Source organism: Myotis myotis, unplaced genomic scaffold (genome assembly GCF_014108235.1).
Source record: "Myotis myotis isolate mMyoMyo1 unplaced genomic scaffold, mMyoMyo1.p scaffold_m19_p_10, whole genome shotgun sequence".
NCBI lineage: Eukaryota > Metazoa > Chordata > Mammalia > Chiroptera > Vespertilionidae > Myotis > Myotis myotis.
Genome location: NW_023416314.1, coordinates 4,684,222 through 4,707,164, shown reverse-complemented (window position 1 = coordinate 4,707,164; position 22,943 = coordinate 4,684,222). Strand labels below are relative to the sequence as shown.

At 42.6% G+C, this 22,943-nt stretch overlaps 1 long non-coding RNA gene across 1 annotated transcript in view; it reads left to right on the top strand.

Moving 5' to 3' along the window:
- LOC118662617 overlaps positions 1-15,376 on the top strand; it is a 28,761-nt gene extending 13,385 nt beyond the window's left edge. Inside the window, exon 3 of the long non-coding RNA XR_004969810.1 lies at positions 15,231-15,376. This is a non-coding gene — a long non-coding RNA (uncharacterized LOC118662617). The remainder of the gene's footprint in view (positions 1-15,230) is intronic.
- Positions 15,377-22,943: the final 7,567 nt, after the last annotated feature.

Genomic DNA, 22,943 nt, shown 5'->3' with positions numbered 1-22,943 from the left:
AGGGGTTTGGGGGGTTAGAGAGCAACCAAAGGACTTGTATGGATGCATATTAGTACGACCAATGGACACAGACACTGAGGCAGTGGGGACTTGCCTGGGTTCGGAATGCCTGGGAGGGCAGGGGTTCAATCTGGGAAAAAGGAGACATATGTAAAACTTTAGACAATAAAAAAAAAAAAAAAGAATTCAAGGTAATGGAAAGCAAGGATCTTAAACCAAGATTACTATATCCAACAAGGCTATCATTCAAAATAGATGGTGAAATAAAGAACTTCCCAGACATACAAAGCCTAAAGGAGTTTATCACCACCAAATCAGCACTGCAAGGAATGCTGAAGGGACTGCTTCAATGAGAACAAATATATATAGAAATAAACCAAGGCATACAAAATTAAAATGGCAATAAATAAGTACCTATAAATAACAATCTTAGATGTAAATGGATTAAATGCTCCTATCAAAAGACATAGGGTAGCTGAATGGATAAAGAAAACATGACCCCATTATATGCTGTCTATAAGAGATACACCTCAGAACAAAAGACTCACACAGGATGAGAGTGAAGAAATGGAAAAAAAATGTCCATGTCACTGGAAACAAACAAAGAAGCTGGGGTAGCTATACTCATATCTGACAAAACAGACTTCAAAATGAAGGCCATTACAAGAAACAACAAGTGTCACTACAAAATACTAAAGGAATTGATCCAACAAGAGGCTATAACTCTGATAAACATATATGCACCCAATATAGGGGCACCTAAATATATAAAAACACTTCTAGAAGACTTTAAGGGAAAGATTGGCAGCAATACACTCATAGTAGGGGACTTGAACACCCTGCTGACTTCACTGGATAGATCTTCCAGACAAAAAATTAACAAGGAAACAGTGACTCTAAAGGACACACTGGATCAGATGGATTTAATAGGTGTTTGTAGAAGATTGCATCCAAAATCAGCAGAATATTCTTCTCAAGTGTACAAGGGTCATTCTCCAAGATAGACCACATGCTAGGACACAAAACAAGTCTCTACAAGTTCAAGAAGATTGAAATCATATCAAATATTTTCTCAGATCACAATGGAATGAAATTAGAAATCAACTACAGCAAATACACTCAAACACATGGAGGCTAAATAGCATGCTATTAAACAATGAATGGGTTACTGATGAGATCAAGAAAGAAAGAAAAAACTTCCTGGAAACAAATAAAAATGAACAAACAACCCCAAATCTCTGGGACACAGTAAAAGTCATCCTGAGAGGGAAGTTCATAGCACTACAGGCCTACCTCAGAAAACAAGAAAAATTAATAATAAGCTATTTAACCCTACAACTTAAAGAACTAGAAACAGAGCAGCAAGAAAAGCCTGTAGGAAGTAGAAGGAAGGGAATAATAATGATTACAGCAGAAATAAGTGACATAGAGACTAAAAATATATACAAAATATCAGTGAAACCAAGAACTGGTTCTTTGAAAGGATAAACAAGATTGATGAATCTTTAGCCAGATTTATCAAGAAACAAAGAGAGAGGACCCAAATAAATACCAGTAAAATCAGAAACGAAAGTGGAGAAGTAACCACTGATACCACAGAAATACAAAAGATTGTAAGAAGATACTATGAATGACTGTATGCCAACAAGCTGGACAATGTGGGTGAAATGAACAAATTCCTAGAAAAATACAATCTCCCAAAACTGAATCAAGAAGAATCAGAAAACCTGAATAGGCCAATAACAACTGATGTAATAGAAGCAGTATTCAAAAAAACTCCCAGCAATCAAATGCCCTGGTCCAGACAGCTTCATAGAGGAGCGTTACCAAACATTCAAAGAAAAACTACCACTTATACTCCTCAAACTATTCCAAAAAATCCAAGAGGAGGGAACACTTCCAAGCTCTTCTGGTAAAGCCAGCATTATTCTAATTCCAAAACCAGATAAAAACACTACAAAGAAAGAGAATTACAGACCAATATCCCTGACAAAAATAGATGCTAAAATCCTCAACAAAATATTAGCAAATTGGATACAGCAATATGTTAAAAAGATCATACACCATGACCAAGTGGGATTTAGTTCATAGATGCAAGGCTTGTGCAGTATTTTCAAATCAATAAACATGACTCATCACATAAACAAGTTGAAAGCCAAAAATCACATGATCATATCAATAGATGCAGAAAAAGCACTCAACAAAATACAACACCCATTTTTGATAAAAATCCCAGCATAGTGGGAATAGAGGGATCATATTTGATCATAATAAAGGCCATATATGTCAAACCTACAGCCAACATCATACTCAATGGGCAAAAACTAAAACTATTTCTCCTAAGAACAGGAACAACTCAGGAATGTCTGCTTTCACCACTTTTATTTAACATAACATAGTACTGGAAATCCTAGCCACAGTGATCAGACAAGAAGAAGAAATGAAGGGCATCCAAATTGGAAAGGAAGAAATAAAACTCTCATTATTCGAAGATGACATGATATTGTACATAGAAGATACTAAAGACTCCACCAAAAAACTACTAGATTTAATAAAGGAATTTGGCAATGTAGTAGGATACAAAATTAACACCCAGAAATTGATGACATTTTTATACACTAATAATGAATTCTCAGAAAAAGAAACTAAACAAATAATACCATTTACTACTGCAACAATAAAATTAAGATACTTAGGAATAAACTTAACTAAGGCGGTAAAAGACTTGTACTCAGAAAACTACAGGACACTGAAAAAAGTGACGAGGAAGATATAAGCAAGTGGAAGAATATACTGTGTTCATGGATTGGTAGAATTAACATCATTAAAATGTCCATACTATCCAAAGCAATCTACAGATTCAATGCAATCTCTTGTAAAATACCAGCAACATATTTCACAGATCTACCACAAACGCTCCAAAAATGTACATGGAACCAAAAAGACCTCAAATAACTGCAGCAATCTTGAGAAAGAACAAAGTTGGATCATAATACTGGATATCAAGTTACACTACAAAGCCATTGTACTCAAAATTGCCTGGTACTGACACAAGAACAGGCATATAGATCAATGGACTAGAACAGAGATCCCAGAAATTGACCCTAGCCATTACTCTCAATTGATATATGACAAAGGAGGCAATCTTCAATAAATTGTTGTGGAGAGTGGCTACAGCGTTTGGACAGGTTCAAGCCTCAGACTAATGAGAGGGCATGGTTGTCTCTTGGCAAAGCCCCGTGCAGGTCCCATCTTGGATGGCAAAGCCCTCCCAGCACAATTATAGCCAAAGGCTATGGTTGTAAGCTTGACCTTATGGTCCAAAACTGTGGTCCCAGGTGGCTGAGTGATGTAGGCTGCAGGAGGTGCAGCAAGTGCTGCCAAAACAAAGCTTGACAGAGTTCTCAGGTGCATGTAATTAAGTAGATTTGAAATTTGTGAGAACATTTTAAACATTTTGACCAGGGGTCCTCAAAGTTTTTAAACAGGGGGCCAGTTCACTGTCCCTCAGACCGTTGGAGGGCCGGACTATAGTTTAAAAAAAAACTATGAACAAATTCCTATGCACACTGCACATATCTTATTTTGAAGTAAAAAAACAAAATGGGAACAAATACAATATTTGTATTTGCATGTGGCCCACGGGCCATAGTTTGAGGACCCTTGATCTTGACCATGCTCTTGCTTTGCCTCGTGGGATCTGACTTTAAAATAAAGACTCGGTTTACAGGCTGTGTCACTGTCTCTCCATCCGAGAACAGCGTTCCATCTGGCCCCAGCTATAGTGTCTTGTCTGTTTTCTTTAATCCTTCAGTTCCCCACCCCCTCAGGTTTACTACTGACCATGCTGGACATGATTCAAATTCTGTTCGAAAAATTGGACAGTTGCATGCAAAAGAATGAAACTAGACCACCAACTTACACCATAAGAATAAACTCAAAATGGAGCAAAGACTTAAATGTAAGTGGTGAAACCATAAAAATCCTAGAAGAAACCATAGACAGCAAAATCTCAGACATCTCTCATAGCGATATGTTTACATATACATCTCTTAGGGCAAAGGAAACGAAGGAGATAATAAACAAATGAATCTATATTAAAATAAAAAGCTTCTGCACAGCAAAAGAAACCATCAACAAAATGAAAAAGGAGCCCACTATATGGGAGTACATATTGATACATCTGATAAAGGTTTAATATCCAAAATATATAAGGAACTCATACAATTTAACAAAAGGAAGACAATCCAATTAAAAAATGGGCAAAAGACATAAATAGACACTTTTCAAAGTGGACATACAGATGGCCAAGAGACATGAAAAAATGCTCAAAGTCACTGATCATCAGAGAGATGCAAATTAAAATGACAATGAGGTACCACTTCACACCTGTCAGAATGACTGCCATCAACAAATGACAAGTGCTGGTGAGGATGTGGAGGAAAGAGAACCCTAGTACACTGCTCGTGGCAATATAGACTGATGAAGCCATTATGGAAAACAATTTGGATTTTCCTTAAAAAATTAGAAACGGAACTGCCATTTGATCCCACTTCTAGGAATATATCCTAAGAAACCTGAAGCACCAATTAGAAAGAACGTATGCACCCCTATGTTCATAGCAGCACAATTTACAATAGCTAAGATCTGGAAACAGCCCAAGTGCCCATCAGTAGAGGAGTGGATAAAAAGCTGTGGTACATTTACACAACGGAATACTATACAACAGTAAAAAAGAAGGATCTCTTACCCTTTAAGACAGCATGGAGGGACCTGGAGAGTATTATGCTAAGTGAAATAATCCAGTCAGAGAAAGACAAGTATTATATGCTGTCACTCATAGGTGCAATCTAATGAGCAAAATAAACTGTGGAATAAAACAGATCCAGAGACACAGAAGCATTGGAACAGACTGTGAAATCTCAGAGGGAAGACAGGGGAGGGTGGGTGCATTGAGAGAAGTCGGCCAAAGAACCTGTATGCATATATGCATAGCCCATGGACACAGACAGGGTGGTGAAGGCCTGGAGTAGGGGGTGGGGTGGGCTAGAAGAGGTCAGTGGGGAATAAAGGAGACACATGTAATACTTTCAACAATAAAAATTTAATTAAAGAAAAATCACCCAGTGAGGGTGTTTGGCCTGGAAGTTGAGCTCTCTGTAGAGCAGGACTAGGTCTCCCGTACAGCTGCATCTAGGTGCCTGGGGAAGAAGGAATCTGACCAGAGGATGCAGGCACCGTAAGGAGGAATCAGGATTGACTCACCGTCTTTTGCTGGCTCCTTCCCTCCTCTCGTGGTGACTGAAAGGCCCTTGAGTTAGCCATTTTGAGGTGCTATTTTTCTCATCCTTAAGTGTAGAATACTATTTGGAAAAGAAGCTCACAAGTATTGCTATAACTGAAGATAATAACCATAGTCTGCTAATTTCATCTGTCTCTCAGAAAAGAAATATTAGATGTTGAAAGTTGTCAGGATTTTTCTGAGGGTCTCCCAAAATACCACTTTCCTCAGGTCAGCCTTGGGACAGTGATGAAATCAGATTAGATGAAGTGTCGTCAGTTTTCCAGCAATATTCTTTTCATTTTGTCAATATTTTCTTTGACAAAATGGATCTTTGCCTCTTTGCAAAATGAAAGTGTGGTTTTGCCCAGTCAGTGTGTTAAAGGTGATGTAGGGTAGCAAGTGGGATACCTCCAACTATGCTTCTTTGGCATAATTATTTTGAGAAATTGCAGACACAGGAGAAACTCTGAAACAGTGGGGATTTAAGAAGGGAGATTTACATAAGTTGGGGCCTGCACCAGGAAGAGATTTGTTACCAGAGATTACTTGTTCATGGGAAAGACTTACCTACATGGTAGGGCAAACTTTGTTTACCATACATTTCCTCTCCTCACCTTCCTGTGAATTACCTTCCCCGACTTTGAAGCTCTAGATTCCTATCCCTGTCTTTGGCTCAGGGTGTATGTAATTGCCTGGCTGCCTTTTAATTCTCATATATTTATGGAGATCTCATGTATATAATTAAAACTTTTTTTTTTAAGTTTGTCTTTTCATTACAGGAAGTCTCGGCCTAAAACCTAAGAGAATGGAGGAAAATTATTTTTTCTTCCCTACAATGAATTTAATCCTCTGTTTTCAGAGAAACAGAAAAACTGCTTGTAGTTTAAAAATGGCAAATTTCCTTACTTCTAGTACTCAAGAAGATTTCCAAAAAAATTGAAGTTTAATTTTAACAAGGGTACTTTTGTTATAATGAATAAAATGTTATGATACATTTTGAATTGAAAAGATTATAAAACAAAAAAAGTAAAAAGACCCCAATTTAAAAAATTACATAGACCAACTCAAAGATTATAAAACTGAGTGAGAAATTCTATTATATACTATTTGGTTTATGGGTATAATATTAAGTTATTGGATTGTATCATTGGGAAAAAACTATTAGAAATTATTTGTTTTTGTCTGTATCAAAAGCATTCTTGAAATTATACCTCAATTTTTTTGAAACCTTGAGGACCAGAATTGCGGAAATTTGCCATTTAAAAATTGTAAAGCTAGCACAAATCCCAGTCCGCCACTAATAACTTGTGTGACTTTAGAAGTATGTAACATTTCTGAAGCTCAGCTTCCTCTTCTCTAAAATGGGGACAGTTCTAATGACCAAACAGTACCAGGTTGACAGAATATCAGTGGCTTTGATATACTGCATTTTTCTGTGTATAAGACGCCCCCCACTTTTCCAACTCAAAATGAAGAAATCAATATGTTAAACATTTTGCTGTTTTTCCTCTTAAGACCTTCTTTTTTTGGCATCTTAAGTTGTTCTTCCTGTTTTCTCTACTGTCTGATCCTACACGCAGTGGGAGGAGGTCCACATTGTCTCTCTGCAGCTCTATTTCCACGCTCCTTTGCACAGCTGATTACATTCAGTTTGAATTTTACAGAGTAAGACAATCGCTTACTGGTATTTATCTTTTTATTTTTTGGCATCTTTATGGGCTCAGACTGCTCTGGTCCCTGTTGCATCTGTGCACTCTCCACCTCCACCTCCAATTACGGCATCAGCTGATGTCAGTAACAGTAAGGCTCATGATTGAAGGAAGCCTGTTTGACAAGGTATGGACAGCTACGCACCCGCCCCCTCCCTCCTTGGCTGACTTCTGTGTATAAGACACCCTTCAATTTCCAGTCTCACAATTTTAGAAAAAATAGCATCTTGTACATGGAAAAATATAGTAGGTTATGTGTGTGTGAGAGAGAATGATGAAATGAGAAGGGGGGGGGGTTGAGAAGCGATTCAAAGACTTTGCCCTGGGGGTACTCTAACATTTGGATGTCAGGGAGGCAGGGGAGTAACTAGCAAAGGAAATTGAAAAGGATTAGCCCCTAGGGTAGGAGGAAACCAGGAGAGTGTGGTGTTTGGAAGCCAAGGTCGGTTGTGATTAATCGAATTAAAAGCTGCTGCCAAATACATTAAGGTTTACACCTATCATTGGATTTAACTATTCAGTAGTGATCAGTGATGTTTTAAAAACTAATGTTCTATTTTTCAATTACAGTTGACATACAGTATTATATTAGTTTCAGATGTATAACCTAGTGATTGGACATTTATATAACTTATGAAGGTATCACCCCAATAAACCTAGTACCCATCTGACACCATACATAGTTATTACAGTACTATAGGCCCGGTGCACGAAAATTCCAACACTTGGAGAGTGGGGGTCCCTCAGCCCAGCCTGCGCCCTCTTGCAGTCTGGGACCCCTTGGGGGATGTCCAACTGATGGCTTAGGCCCACTCCCCAGGGGATTGGGCCTAACCTGGCAGTCAGACATCCCTCTGACAGCCCAGAAGCCCTCCGGGGATATCTGACTAATGGCTTAGGCCTGCTCCTAGGGGGAGCCATCCTTAGTGCCACCGCTGCTGCACTGGCCAACCATGAGCTGGCTTCTGGCCGAGTGGCACTTCCCCTGTGGAAGCACACTGACCACCAGGGGGCAGCTCCTGCATTGAGCATCTGCCCCCTGGGGGTCAGTGCACATCATAGGGACCTGTCATTCCCGGTCATTCTGCTGTTAGGGTCAATTTGCATATTACCCTTTTTTAAAAAAAATATATATTTTATTGATTTTTTACAGAGAGGAGAGGAGAGGGATAGAGAGTTAGAAACATCGATGAGAGAGAAACATCGATCAGCTGCCTCCTGCACACCCTCTACTGGGGATGTGCCCACAGCCAAGGTACATGCCCTTGACCGGAATTGAACCTGGGACCCTTGAGTCCACTGGCCGACGCTCTATCCACTGAGCCAAACCGGTCAGGGCTTATTATATAGGATTATTGATTATATTCCCTATGCTGTACTTTACATCCCCATGACTATTCTGAAGCTACCAATTTGTACTTCTTAATTCCTTCACCTTTCTCACCCATCTCCCCAGCTTTCCCCCTCTGACAACCACTAGTTCTCTTTCTGTGTCTATGAGTCTGTTTCAATTTTGTTTGTTTATTTTGTTCCTTAGGTTCCACATATAAGTGAAATCATATGGTATTTGTCTTTCTCTGACTGACTTATTTCATGAGATTGAGCATAATACCCTCTAGGGCAGTGGTTCTCAACCTTCCTAATGCCGTGACCCTTCAATACAGTTCCTCATGTTGTGGTGACCCCCAACCACAAAATTATTTTAGTTGCTACTTCATAACTGTAATTTTGCTACTGTTATGAATCGTAATGTAAATATTTGATATGCAGGATGTATTTTCATTGTTACAAATTGAACATAGTTAAAGCATAGTGATTAATCACAAAAACAATATGTAATTATATATGTGTTTTCTGATGGTCTTAGGCGACCCCTGTGAAAGGGTTGTTTAACCCCAAAGGGGTCGCGACCCACAGGTTGAGAACCGCTGCTCTAGGGCAAGCATGGCAAACTTGAGACATGCGGCCCTTTTATGTAATGATGTTTACTTTGAATTTATATTAGTTCACACAAACACTCCATCCATGCTTTTGTTCCGGCCCTCCGGTCCAGATTAAGAACCCATTGTGGCCCTCGAGTCAAAACGTTTGCCCACCCCTGGGCTAGGGTCTTTCATCCATGCCATCACAAATGGTTAGATTTCATTTTTCTTTTTTTAAAATTTAATTTTATTATTATTATTTATTTTTTGTTAATCCTTACCTGAGGATATTTTTCCATTGATTTTTAGGGAGAGTGGAAGAAAGAGGGAAAGACAGAGAGAAACATCAATGTGAGAGAAACACATTGACTGGTTGCCTCCTGCATGAGCCCTGGCCAGTACCTGGGCCAGGGAGGAGCCTGCAACCAAGGTATGTGCCCTTGACCAGAATTGGACCTGGGACCCTTTGGTCTGCAGGCTGACGCCCTATCCACTGAGCCAAACCACTAGGGCTAGATTTCATTTTTTTATGGCTGAGTAATACTCCATTGTATATATGTACCACAGCTTCTTTTATCCACTTTTCTATTGATGAGTACTTGGGTTGTTCCCATAGCTTGGCTGTTGTAAATAATACTGCAAAGAACATAGGGGTGCATATATTCTTTTTTAAAAAATATATTTTTATTGATTTCAGAGAAGAAGGAAAAGGGAGAGAGAGAGGTAGAAATATCAATGATGAGAGAGAATCATTGATCAGCTGCCTCCTGCATGTCCCCTACTGTGGATCAAGCCCACAACTGGGCATGCATGTGCCCTTGACTAGAATCGAACCTAGGACCCTTCAGTCCACAGGCCGATGCTCTATCCATTGAGCCAAACTAGCTATGGCCCTATATTCATTTGAATTAGTGCTTTAGGTCTCTTTGGATATATTCCCAGAAGAGGAATCGCTGGGTCATAAGGCAGTTCTGTTTTTAATTTTTTGAGATAACTTCATAGTGCTTTCCATAGTGGCTGCACCAGTCTGCATTCCCACCAACAGTGCACAAGGGTTCCCTTTTCTCCACATTCTTGCCAACACTTACTGCTTGTTGATTTATTGATGATAGCCATTCTATCAGGTATATTCAGGTCCTTTGCCTATTTTTTAACTGGATTTTTTTTTGTGTGTGTGTGTTGAGTATTATGAGTTTTTTTTATAAATTTTGGATATTAACCTTTTATTAGTTGTATCATTAGCGAATATGTTTTCCCATTTAGTTGGTTGTGTCTTCATTTTGTTGATGGTTTCCTTTGCTGTGCAAAAACTTTTTAGTTTTATGTAGTCCCATTTGTTTATTTTATTTTTCTGTTTCTCTTGTCCAAAGGATATATCAGAAAAATATTGCTAAGAAAAATGTCCAAGATTTTACTGCCTTGTTTTCTTTTAGGAGTTTTATTATATTGAGTCTTACATTTAAGTCTTTAATTCATTTTGAGTTTATTCTTGTATATGATGTAAGAGGTGGTCTAATTTCATTTTTTTTTTGCATGTACCTGTCCAATTTTCCCAACACCATTTTTGAATAGATTGTTTTTACCCCATTGTATGTTTTTGCTTTCCTTGTCAAATATTAATTGACTATAAAGGCATGGGTTTATTTCTGGGCTCTCTAGTCTATTCCATTGATCTATATGTCTGTTTTTATGCCAGTACCATGCTGTTTTGATTACGAGGGCCTTGTAGTATAGTCTGATATCAGGTAGCATGATTCCTCCAACTTTGTTCTTTTTCTCAATATTGCCAAGGCTATCCTTTCGTGTGTGTGTGTTGTTCCATATAAATTTTTGGATTATTTGTTCTAGTTCTGTGAGATTACTTTGAGGAGAACAATTTTGGACAAAAGCCTCATTAGAATGGTTTTAAGAGAGAATGGAAGGAGAGGAAGGAGAGATGTTGAGGAAGCAAGTATGGACATTAAAAGGAAGAGTTTTGTACTAAAGGTGAAAAACAGTAATGTATTGTCTTTTAATTAATAGGTGACATTTACTGAGCACTTACTGTGTGACAAACACTCTTTTAGGCACGTCTATTAACTTGTTTAATGAGGAATAAGAAATATAGATAGTCCTTGCTTTGCATGATAGAACAAGACCATGCCAGCTAAAACCATATGGGAAAGATTCTGAGTGTTATGTGACTTTTAAAAATTTTTGTCAAAACATTCTACATTTTAACTAGCTCCTAATGCTGGTTATTAATGAATTGGAAAGTGAAGAAAATAGTAAAACTGATTCATCTCCTGTGCACTGTAATTTAAAACATCAGAAACTTGTAAATTACTTTATTTCATTATAAAAAAACTCACGAAGGCTAGTTTGGACAGCGCTTGCCTTCTCGTGACACAACTTACAATACAGAGCGTCCTTTCAGTGTTTGCCACACTCCTTTCTGTGTTTGGATCAGTCTCCAACCTTGTATCCTTTCCTCTTTCCATGCTGTGCAGTATCTCCGGGAGTTCACCTAACATGAAACTTCTGCTGGTGTCATTCCCTCTGGTACATCTCATCCATCTCTTTCTTTCTTTCTTTCTTTCTTTCTTTCTTTCTTTCTTTCTTTCTTTCTTTCTTTCTTTCTTTCTTTCTTTCTTTCTTTCTTTCTTTCTTTCTTTCTCTCTCTCTCTCTCTCTCTCTCTCTCTCTCTCTCTCTCTCTTTCTAAATATTTTTATTGATTTCAGAGAGGAAGGGAGAGGGAGAGAGAGATAGAAACATCCATGATGAGAGAGAATCACTCACACCTGCACACCCCACACTGGGGATCGAGCCCACGACCCAGGCATATTCCCTGACCTGGAATCGAACCGAGACCTCCTGGTTCATAGGTCGACGCTCAACCACTCAGCCATGCTGGCTGGGCATTAAAAAAAACAACAAACCACAGCCCTAGCCAGTGTGGCTCAGTGGACTGAGCATCGGCCTGGGGACTGAAGGGTCCCAGGTTCAATTCTGGTCAAGGGCACATGCCCAGGTTGTGGGCTCCATCCCCAGTGCGGGGTGTGCAGGAGGCAGCCAATTAATGACTCTCTCTCATTGATGTTTCTATCCCTCTCTCCCTCTCCCTTACTCTCTAAAATCAATACAAATAAATTAAAACAAACAAACCACAAAACAATTTATTTTTAATGTTAATCCTCACCCGAGGATATTTTTCCATTAATTTTTAGAGAGAGTGGAAGGGACTGGGAGAGACAGTGAGACAGAAACATTGATGTGAGAGAGGCACATTGTTTGGTTGCCTCCTGCCCCAACTGGAGCCAGGGATCGAGAAATGTATCCTTGACTGGAACGGAACCCGGGTCCCTTTAGTCCACAGGCTGAAGCTCTATCCACTGAGCCAAACCAGCTAGGGCCATCTCATCCTTTTCATCTCAACAACTTTCCTCTTTATGTTTATAAATCTGCCTTCACCGAGTTCCTTGGGCTTCATTTATGCTCCTCTGTGGGTCTGGGTCTGCGTGTATCCTGCCTGAGCTTTCCAGTGCTCACATGCCAGAGCGTTTAAAGCAGCGGTTCTCAACCTTCCTAATGCCGCGACCCTGTAATACAGTTCCTCATGTTGTGGCGACCCCCAATTTCATTGTTACAAATTGAACATAATTAAAGCATAGTGATTAATCACACAAACAATATATAATTATATATGTGTTTTCTGATGGTCTCAGGCGACCCCTGTGAAAGGGTTGTTCGACCCCCAAAGGGGTCGCGACCCACTGGTTGAGAACCGCTGGTTTAAAGACATGCTGAGACCAGGAGGTAGGAGTCAGTGGAGACAGGAGTGCAGGGGGCAAAAGAAGTGACCCAAAAGTGGATGGATCGTTATTCAGGGCAGCGTACTCTCCCCCTGCTCAGCGGCGCAGGCTCCCCAGAGCAAGGCCCAGCTGCAGTGCTCCAGCTGCTGCACCCCGCTTTCACCACTGGTAAACAGCTGTTGGATAGTTATCCACCACCTTTCATGTAGTCATTCTGGCTGGGGATTGGTCCTGGTGGATGTAAGGACAGGAAAAAGGCCTTTCTTTTTCTTTGCTGTGGCTTTGCATGACTTATGAGGAGCACCTGGTAATTAAACCCCAAGATTGTTAGCGCCTCTGATTCAAGCAGCCCCTCTGTTCAAACTGCAAGACAGGTTACTCTAATGGCCACGTTCTTGCATGCCCCTCCTCCCTGCTGTTTTCAGAACTCTGGGATAATTAGTAGAAAGTTCTCTTCTCCCCTCCCCTTCAAACAAGCCTCTTTTGGACTCTTCATTACTTTTGCTCTGAGCATGTTTTACAGGCTTGGGGGAGATACTGACAAGACACCTCCCTAAGACATCTGCCCAGCTGTCTCCTGGAAAGCAAACAAACTGTGATTTTTCAAGACAGCCCCTGGTATCTGCTCAACTTCAGCCCCAAATCCTCCTCCCTTCCATGCCTGAGACCAATTCCAGCATGACAGCAGGGCTGCATCTGGGAATGCCTAAAGGCATTTCCCCAAACCTGAATAGTATACATTAAATTGATTTCTTGGCTGCTAGACAGTTAAAGGGCATCTTAATCTACATGTTATTGCCTCCTACTGGCCAAACACCTGAACAGCCGTAGGCTATTCCCCCATTCTGACAATGGACTCTGTACCAAACCCTGGCCCTTTGAAGTGTGTATCTCTGCCTAGCCTCAGGACAAGTTGTGTTAATAACAAGCATGGGGTCCTGGGGACGAGGAGACAACCTAAGACAGTGATGGCGAACCTTTTGAGTCGGCGTGTCAGCATTTTGAAAAACCCTAACTTAACTCTGGTGCTGTGTCACATATAGGAAATTTTTGATATTTGCAACCATAGTAAAACAAAGATTTATATTTTTGATATTTATTTTTTATATTTAAATGTCATTTAACAAAGAAAAATCAACCAAAAAAATGAGTTCACGTGTCACCTCTGACACGCCTGTCATAGGTTCGCCATCACTGATAAGACCTTAGACTTAAGACCTTAGAACTTAGCTCCTTTAGCTAAGCTCCTCTGACCCCCAAATGCCTTTCAAATTATATCTCGTCTCCGGACTCTTTATTAGTCTCTGGATTCCTATTTAACGTCTACGCACAGCCTTCTCCAGATTCCTGAACCCTTCTAGATGCTGGGACAAGAACCAGGCACTTCCATGTCACCTAGCAACAGCAGCCACTACCCTCAAAAGTGGAAGCTGCTTTCTGTTCCTGCCCTGCACTGACTAACGATACACCAGCCCTTTCCTCTCTTAGAAAGTGAAATAAACTCCTCTCTGCATCTCCTCTTTTAGTTGTGAATTCTTTCACAGCCCGCATCATTGGCCAAACCCTAACAGTGGAGAAATAAAATTGAAAGCAAAATCTCTTTACACAGAAAACCTCTCCATAAACATAGAAGACAGTTTTATTATTGAATAAGCATTTAACCAAAATGTGATGTGCATCACAGGGAGTCAGCCAAAGAATGTAAAGACATCTCACCCTTCGGTATAACCAGGCAGATACAGCCTGTCAATCCATGTTGCCAGGACAAAAATAACTTTCTCAGGAAAAGAGGACCTGGTGGCAGGCACCATGTCTCACACATAGTTCACCCTAAACTCACTTGGAAATGTGGTGGCCACCTGTGTTTGCTCGTAGCAATGATGTAGAAGAAGCATGAAAATTTCAAATACCCAAGACAGGCGGACTGGAGCCAGATGCCCACTTTAAGCTCTCACAGCGCTATCTTCCTGATGTTTACATTTAGAGATGGCTCCTGGGTTGTTAAACTGATAGCAGGCTTGTTTAGCTTTTAAAAATATTTACATACATTTAAGGAAAAACAAAGAATTCATAAGTTTTCTAAAGGAAATGCTCTAAGAGAAGGTATGTGTGATGGGGATCTCTTTCCTTTTTTACACACCCAAGAAAATTCAACTTTATTTTTTAAGGTTTGTATTTACCCTTACAGTATTTATTGAGTACACAAAAGGAAGCTAGGTAGACAGGGACAGGGACCATGGGAGGGAAGGGGGAGAAGGAAACGGGGGGCGGGGGGGGGGGGGGCGGGGGAGGGACGAGGGGAAAGAAGAGAGACAAACTTTAAAATATATGGATTGTTGCTAAAACAGGTAGCTTGCAGATAGCCAATCACAAGGCAATCAGGTATAAACCAATCCCAAAGGTGTTGCTAAGGCAAAATTATTTGAAAGGACCAATCAAGAGCTCGCAAGGCTGTATCTACCCCCTAGATTAGAAAGCCAGTGCTTCCTCTCTCTCTTCTCTTCTCTCTCCCTTGCTCACTAGGTTCCTGCTCTATGGATTAACAGGCTTTAATCGCCTGGATGCTGAAGGACACCCCGCTACAACATGGAACAGAAGCCGTGACACTGGCCTGAACCCTGCTGCACCTTTTCCAGGACTGGCTTCTCAATAAACTTTGGTTCTGCTAACTGTTTTTGTCTGCGACTTCAATCTTCGATTTCACAAGACAGCAAACTCAGACTCAAACCCCACATTTTGGTTTCATTATGATCAAAAACTTGCTGAATGTAGTGCCAAGCTCATTTCTGTTCATTTGATCTCACTGGAGATAGGAAAAGAGCTTGTTATCAACCTTCAAAAAAGCACTTTGATTTTGAAGATTAAACTTTCTCCTCAAGGCCACTCATTAATTTCTCCAGTCATTGTTACCTGAGCCCTTTTTTCTTCTTGGTCTATACACTATTTCAACAAATGAGGATGTTTTCAGGCATGTTTAGCCAACTTTACCGTGGAGAAAGTCCTTTGCCTTAAATTCTCTTGGATTCTGAATGGCAATGAATTAAATAATACTGTTGTTGTGCCCACTGTGCTGGGCTCTAGGAATAATTGGTGAACACAACAGGCATGAGCCTTCGCCCCGGAGCTTACCCTCGGGACGGGAGTCAGACATATATCACAGTGACCAATGCCGTGAGTGCTGCTCCCAGGGAAGTACAGGTGCCGGGGCACAGCATGGTGAAGAAAGGGCCCCACCCTTGGCTGGGGCTGCCAGAGGCCAGATGATATAGGACCTCTAAGCCATAGTAAGGATTTGGGATTAAATTTTCAGTGTCTGGGCCTATCCCTAGAGGTTTAGATTCTCTGGTTTTGGGGCAACTCAAGAGCCAATATTTTAACAAGCTCCTCTGTAGAACCCTGGTATAGTTAGTTTCAACACTTCCCTTCAAGACATTCTGGGTTTTATAGCCTTTGAAGGATTTATAAAGGCAGAGATTGAAATAATTGGATTTGAATGGATTGGTGGAGGGAGGGGACAGTAATTGTCATAGGGCAGTTGGATGGCTATTGCAGTAATTAAAGAAGGAATTCTTGGTAGCTTGAGAAGTGGACAGTTTTGGGATATTTAGGAGATAGAATAGGGTTTTGTGATTTTTAAAAAATATATATTTTTATTGATTTCAGAGAGGGAGAGAGATAGAAACATCAATGATGAGAGAGAATCATTGATTGGTTGCCTCCTGCACACCCCCTACGGGGGATTGAACCCGCAACCCAGGCATGTGCCCTTGACTGGAATAGAACTCAGGACACTTTATTTTGCAGGCTGATGCTCTATCTAGCCACTGAGTGAGTTTTTTGATCATTTAAATGTGAAAGGGGATGCTGAAGGAGAGGGAGGTATCAAGGCTGCCTCCCAAGTTTCAAATTTTAGTGACAAGCACATTGACATTGAGGGGTAGGACACAGAGCCTGTGGAGATGGCTGGTATGCAGTTAGATACAGCAGTTGGGAGCTCAGGAGCTCCGGGACTGGTCTGTACTGGCGATGTGCATTTGCGAGTGGTCAGCTGATAGTAATTGAAAGGGAGTGGCTGAGATCACCCAGAGGAAGGTCAGAGATGAGGAGAGAAGGTCTGGAACAAAACATGGACTGTGTCAGACTACATTTTGGTATGAATAGGAGCCAGCAGTAAAAATTGAAAAGAAATGGCTAGGGAGATGGGAGGAAAACTGGGGGAGTTTTCTCATAGACATATCTATGGAGAGTGGCTCCTGGTGATTTTTCTGTATTTGTAATTTAGCAAAAGCAAGTTAAAAACATTTCAATCGGATTTCCAATCACATGATCTGGAAGGCGGATATTCTTAGTGCCACATGCAGTGGTTTTATCCCAGGCATCAATCACATTCACACCGAGATCTTAAAATATCTGCTTCAGCATAAGCCAGTTACTATAGCCAGGACAGTCACCGAGTCTCTCCTTCCGTGTGCACATGGTTAATGTTTTCCACTCACCTTAGGTCTGGCCTTCAAGAGCAGACATTCATGGCTTTTTGGTTCTCTGAATGAAAACATTGATAGGAAAGTTCTAAAGTGCTGTCCAAGGGTGATGATCATGACTCCATTGTTTGTGCTACTGGGTCATGTCTTTCTTTGGGGGATCTATTTATCTTTCACTGAGAAATGCTGTACAGTGAGGCATGGGAGTCCATGCCTTTTCTACTGAATGTGAATTTTTTTCCCCCTGCATTTAGAAGTAGGTGTATTTTCTTCTTTTCTTTTTTATAAGTCTGCCTGACCCAAAACTCTTGACCCGGGGGGTCAACAAATGTGGCCTGCTGCCTGTTTATGTACAGCCCTCTGGCCAGGAATGATTTTTGCATTTTTAAACGGTTGCATTTTAAAGGATTACCTACATACCTTGATTTTGCCTCTTGGCCCAAGATGTTCACCGTGTCGCCTTTAATGGAAAAATTTTGCAATCCCTGTTCTTGACTCCTTAGCTACTTCAGAGTGAAAAGAAATCTTTTAACTCAAATGGGAAAGTCAGCCAGGACAGTGCTTCTTAAATGTGAGCATGGTCAGAATTCCCTGGAGGGCATGCTCCAATGGAGATGGCCGCCCGGTCTGATGTCTGCAGTGGGTCCAGAGAAGTGGTAGTTATTTATTTTTAATTTTAATTTTTGAGGTATATTTGACATAACATGTCATAATATTATTTTAGTTTTATATTTGTATGTATTGTGAAATGACCACACAGTAAGTCTAGCTAACATCTGTCCCCAGACATAGTGACACTTTTTTTTTCTTATGATGGGGACTTTTAGGCTCTACTTTCTTAGCAACTTTAAATATGCAACATAGTATTTTTAACCGTAGTCATCATGCTGTACATTACATCCCCATGACTTATTTATTTTATAACTGGAAGTTTGTACCTTTTGACCCCCTTCACCCATTTTATTGTGGCAATCACCAATTTGTCTCTGTACCTGTGAGCTCTTTTTTCCTTTCCTTTTTTTTCTTTTTTAAGATTCTACATATGAGATCACACAGTATTTGTCTTTCTCTGTCTGACTTATTTTCACTTGGCATAAGGCCCTCAAGGTCCATCTGTGTTGTCACAAACGGCAAGATTTCATTCTTTTTATGGCTGAATAATATTCCATTTGTGTGTGTATGTATTACATTTTCTTTATCCTTCATCCATTATGGACACTTAGTGGTTTCCATGTCTTGGTTATCCTATCTAATAAAAGAGAAGCATGGTAATTAGCCGTACCTCCGCTACCCTTCCCATTGGCTAATCAGCAAGATATGCAAATTAACTGCCAGCCAAGATGGCGGCCGGCAGCCAGGCAGCTTGAAGTGAATATCTGGCTTGCTTGCTTCAGTGACGGAGGACTCCAACGTTCCCCGCCTGCTGCTGCCGGCCTCTGAGCTTGCATTTGAAACATTGTTACAAATATAGAAGCTAAACAAAACCCCAGAAACCTGCTTTCAGCCAGCCGGGATCTCAGAGCTGGAGTTGAAACAGTGTTTCGATTATAGAACCCAAACAAACCAGATACCTGATTTCAGTAGTGGAGGCCTAAGAGCTGGAGCCAAGCCTCAGAGCTAAAGCTGGCCCAGAATAAAAAAAGAAAAAAAAGAAAGAAAGGAGCGGTTGGGAGCTTCATTCACCCGCTCGCCTGAAAACAGCCCTCAGCCCCTCACCCAGACTGGCCAGGCACCCCAGTGGGGACCCCCATCCTGAAGGGTGTGTGATAGCAAACAGCTATCATCCCCTCATCCAGGCTGGCCAGGCACCCCAGTGGGGACCCCTACCCTGATCCAGGATACCCTTCAGGGCAAACCAGCTGGCCCCCACCCGTGCACCAGGCCTCTATCCTATATAGTAAAAGGGTAATATGCCTCCCAGCACCGGGATCAGCGGAGCCGAGAAGCCTCCCAGCACTGGGATCAGCATGACAGGGGGGAGCTCCCCAACCCCCGATCGGCCCTGCCCTGAGTGTGACAGTGGCGGTGCCCCAACCCCCTGATCGGCCCTGCTCTGTGGGTGATAGAGGGTGGCGCCCCAACCCCCTGATAGGCCCTGTTCTGTGGGTGATAGAGGGCGGCGCCCCAACCGCCCCCCACAGGCCCTGCTCTGTGTGTGTCGGGGTAGAGCCATAACCTCCCCATCGGCCCTGCCCTGAGTGTGACAGGGTGCGGTGCCCCAACCCCCTGATCCGTCCTGCTCTGTGTGTGACAGGGGGCAGTGCCCCAATTCTCCTATCGGCCCTACTCTGTGAGTGACAGGGGGGAGCTCCCCAACCCCCTGATGGGCCCTGCTCTGTGAGTGACAGGGGGCAGCACCCCAACCCCCTGATTGGCCCTGCTCTGTGCGTGACAGGGGGCAGTGCCCCAACCCCCTGATTGGCCCTGCTCTGTGCGTGACAGGGGGTGGCGCCGCAACCTGCCCATCGACCCTGCCTTGAGTGTGACGGGGCGGTGCCCCAACCCCCCAGTCAGCCCTACCCTGAGCGTGATTGAGGGTGGCATCACAACCTCCCAATCCGCCGTGCTCTGTGCATGACAGGGGGTGGTGCCCCAACTCCCTAGTCAGCCCTGCTCTGAGCCCGACCAGGGGCTGCACCTAGGGATTGGGACTGCCCTCTGCCACCTGGGAGCAGGCCTAAGCCAGCAGGTCGTTATCTCCTGAGGGGTCCCAGACTGCGAGAGGGCACAGGCTGGGCTGAGGGACCCCTCATCCCCCCTGAGTGCACAAATTTTTGTGCACCTGGCCTCTAGTGTATATAATAAAAGCCCAAGCCACCGTTACGGTGGAATAACCGGAATGACCAATTGCTATGATATGCACTGACCACCAGGGGGTAGATGCTCAACGCAGGAGCTGCCCCCTGGTGGTCAGTGCGCTCCCACAGTGGGAGCGCCATTAAGCCAGAAGCCAGGCTCACAGCTGGCGAGAGCAGCTGCGGTGACGGGAGCTTCTCTGCAGCAGCACTAAGGAGCAGAGAGCCGAGTGGTAAGGAGCAGCGAGCAGGTGGGTGGTAAGCAGTGAGGGGTCCTGGGCTGCAAGGACTGTGAGGAGAAAGAAAATTAATACCTGGGTTCATTAGAGGGAAACTACAAAACCCCCAAAAACCCCAAAGAAAACAACAACAAAGGCAGAGAACATCTTAAAAGTAGTCAGAAGAAAACCGGCAGGCGGACACCCCCCAACAAGTCCTGGACTGCGAGAGGGCACAGGCCAGGCTGAGGCCACCCCCCGCCACCCCTAGTGCACGCATTTCGTGCACTGGGCCTCTAGTTTTAAATAATGATGCAATAAATATGGGGATGTACATATTCTCTCAAATTAGTATTTTGCTTTTTTTCAGATAAATGCCCAGGAGTGAAATTGCTGAATCATAAGGTAGTTCTATTTTTTTTTTTTTTTTTGAGGAACCTCCATACTGTATTCCATTGTAGTTGCACCAATTTATATTCCCACCATCAAGGGGTTTCTTTCCTCTACATCTTATCCAACACTTAATTTTTAAAATCCTCACCCAAAGATATGTTTTTAGATTTTAGAGATAGAGAAACACAAGAGAGGGAGAGGGAGAAACATCAATGTGAGAGAAACAGATTGGTTGCCTCCTGGACCTGCCCTGACTGGGAATCGAATCCATGACTTGTAGGTGCATGGATGACATTCCAACCAACTGAGACACACCAGGCAGGGCAGGTTTTGTCTTTTTGATAATAGCCATTCTAACAGATGTGAGGTGACATCTCATTACTTTGGGTTTCCCTGATGGTTAGTGATGTTGAGCATCATTTTTCATGTCTATTGGCATCTGCATAACTTCTTTGGAAAAATGTCTGTTCAGGTCCTCTGCCCATTTTTTAATCGGGCTGTTTTGTTTTTTCATATTGAGTTGTATAAGTTCTTTATATAAATATTTTGCATATTAGCCTCTTACCATAAGTATATGTTTCTTTTTCTTTTTTTTAGACATTATATATATTTTTTAAAATTATATTTCCAAGGCCTGTCTGCAAAAATGGTCTAGAAGCAATGACATCTCAGCACCAATGAGCATTTCTGTAACCCAGATCTTGGTTTCTTAAGTACCACACCCCACCACCAGAAGGAACTGTGGTCCCTTACAGAAGCCGGACTCCACATCTCAGGCTGGAAGGAGCACCTGTGTCTGAAAGCTGGGAACTGGGAGACTCAGAGATCAGTGTCTAAAGATACAAGATCTTCACTGGTCAAATAGGCAGCAACTTAAGCTAAAAATAAGCCTCCCAAACCAACACCCCTAAAGACCGACCCCTGAACTTTACTGTGATGCACTATGTTAAAGGCACTTGAGTCCACAGTGACAGTCCCCTGCTGACTTTACATACCACAGTAGGGGACTATGACGACTGCTGAGGCGGCTTCCTCCAAAGACGGGTTTCCTGTGAGAAATGCCTCCTGATCCTCGTGCCCTCTCGGTGTGGCTGCCGTCATTGGCTCCATATCTGAACCCAAGCCCGGTGGGCTCCACCTGCCTCTGTGGGGACTGTTAGCAGTGGCACCGCGGTCTAGATGCTGACACCCCTTGCCCCGGGGCTGGCCCGCTGCCTGCCTCGCATCTCTAGCTGTGCTGCTCTGGTGAATCCAGGGGAGCCTGGGATGGATGTGGTTGACCTAAGTTGGCAGTGTCCACAATTAATTGGCACTTAGGGACAGGATTGTGGGATTGGCCCGTAGTTGTCTCAGCCTGGACCTGGGTGTTCAGAACAGAACTGAGGGCGGTGCTAGGCTCCTGGAATGATGCTGGGTGTGTCTGTCTGTGTCTCAAGCAGGCACTGGCCCCATCTAAGGGGGCTTGGGACAGAAGAAGTGCATGTTTCTTAAGTAATCCAGGTCCATGACAATAAAAAGCAAACCACAAAGCTATTGCTTCCGGTAAATGGGTGACTGTAGTAGCCATAGCTATGCCACATCTGCCCCTCTTGGGGCACCATCTCCTCTCTTTCTTCCAGGAAAAGTTCAGGCTGTCAACCTGTCCAGCCTAGTGCCCTGCCTCCACCACATGGGCTCTGGACACACGACTCTGTCCCCAGGCCCAGTGATGGTTGAGGGATGGGCACGTGGCTAACGCAGATTCCTCTTGGGATAGGTACATGGATGTTCGGGGATGCTTTTTGCTCTGTGGTTGCTGAGCTGGAAGAAAGCAAATCTGGGTCCCTGGGCAGCCTCCTTTCCTGCTGCAGGGCAAGGGCTGCTCTGGAGAAGGAAGCTGCCACAGCCAGGCGTGGAGCTGAGGCGGAGACAGGGGAGCTTGGTGACACTTCACGTGTGGTGTGCCCGGCTCTCGTTTTGAATCCCGTACTTGCCAGTTATGTGATAACAGCCCCTCTCACTTAGGCTGGTTGGACATGGACTTTTGTCCTTAGCAACTGAAGGAGTCCTAATTGACCCAGTGACTCGGTGGTTAAAGTATTCACTCTAATGTTCTGGGAGACATTTATTAAACTCCTTTCTGGGCCTAAAGCCTACTACTCTATCCCCCTACACCAGTGATGGCGAACCTTTTGAGCTCAGCGTGCCAGCATTTTGAAAAACCCTAACTTAACTCTGGTGCCGTGTCACATGTAGAAATTTTTTGATATTTGCAACCATAGTAAAACAAAGACTTATATTTTTGATATTTATTTTATATATTTAAATGCCATTTAACAAGAAAAATCAACCAAAAAAAATGACTTCGCG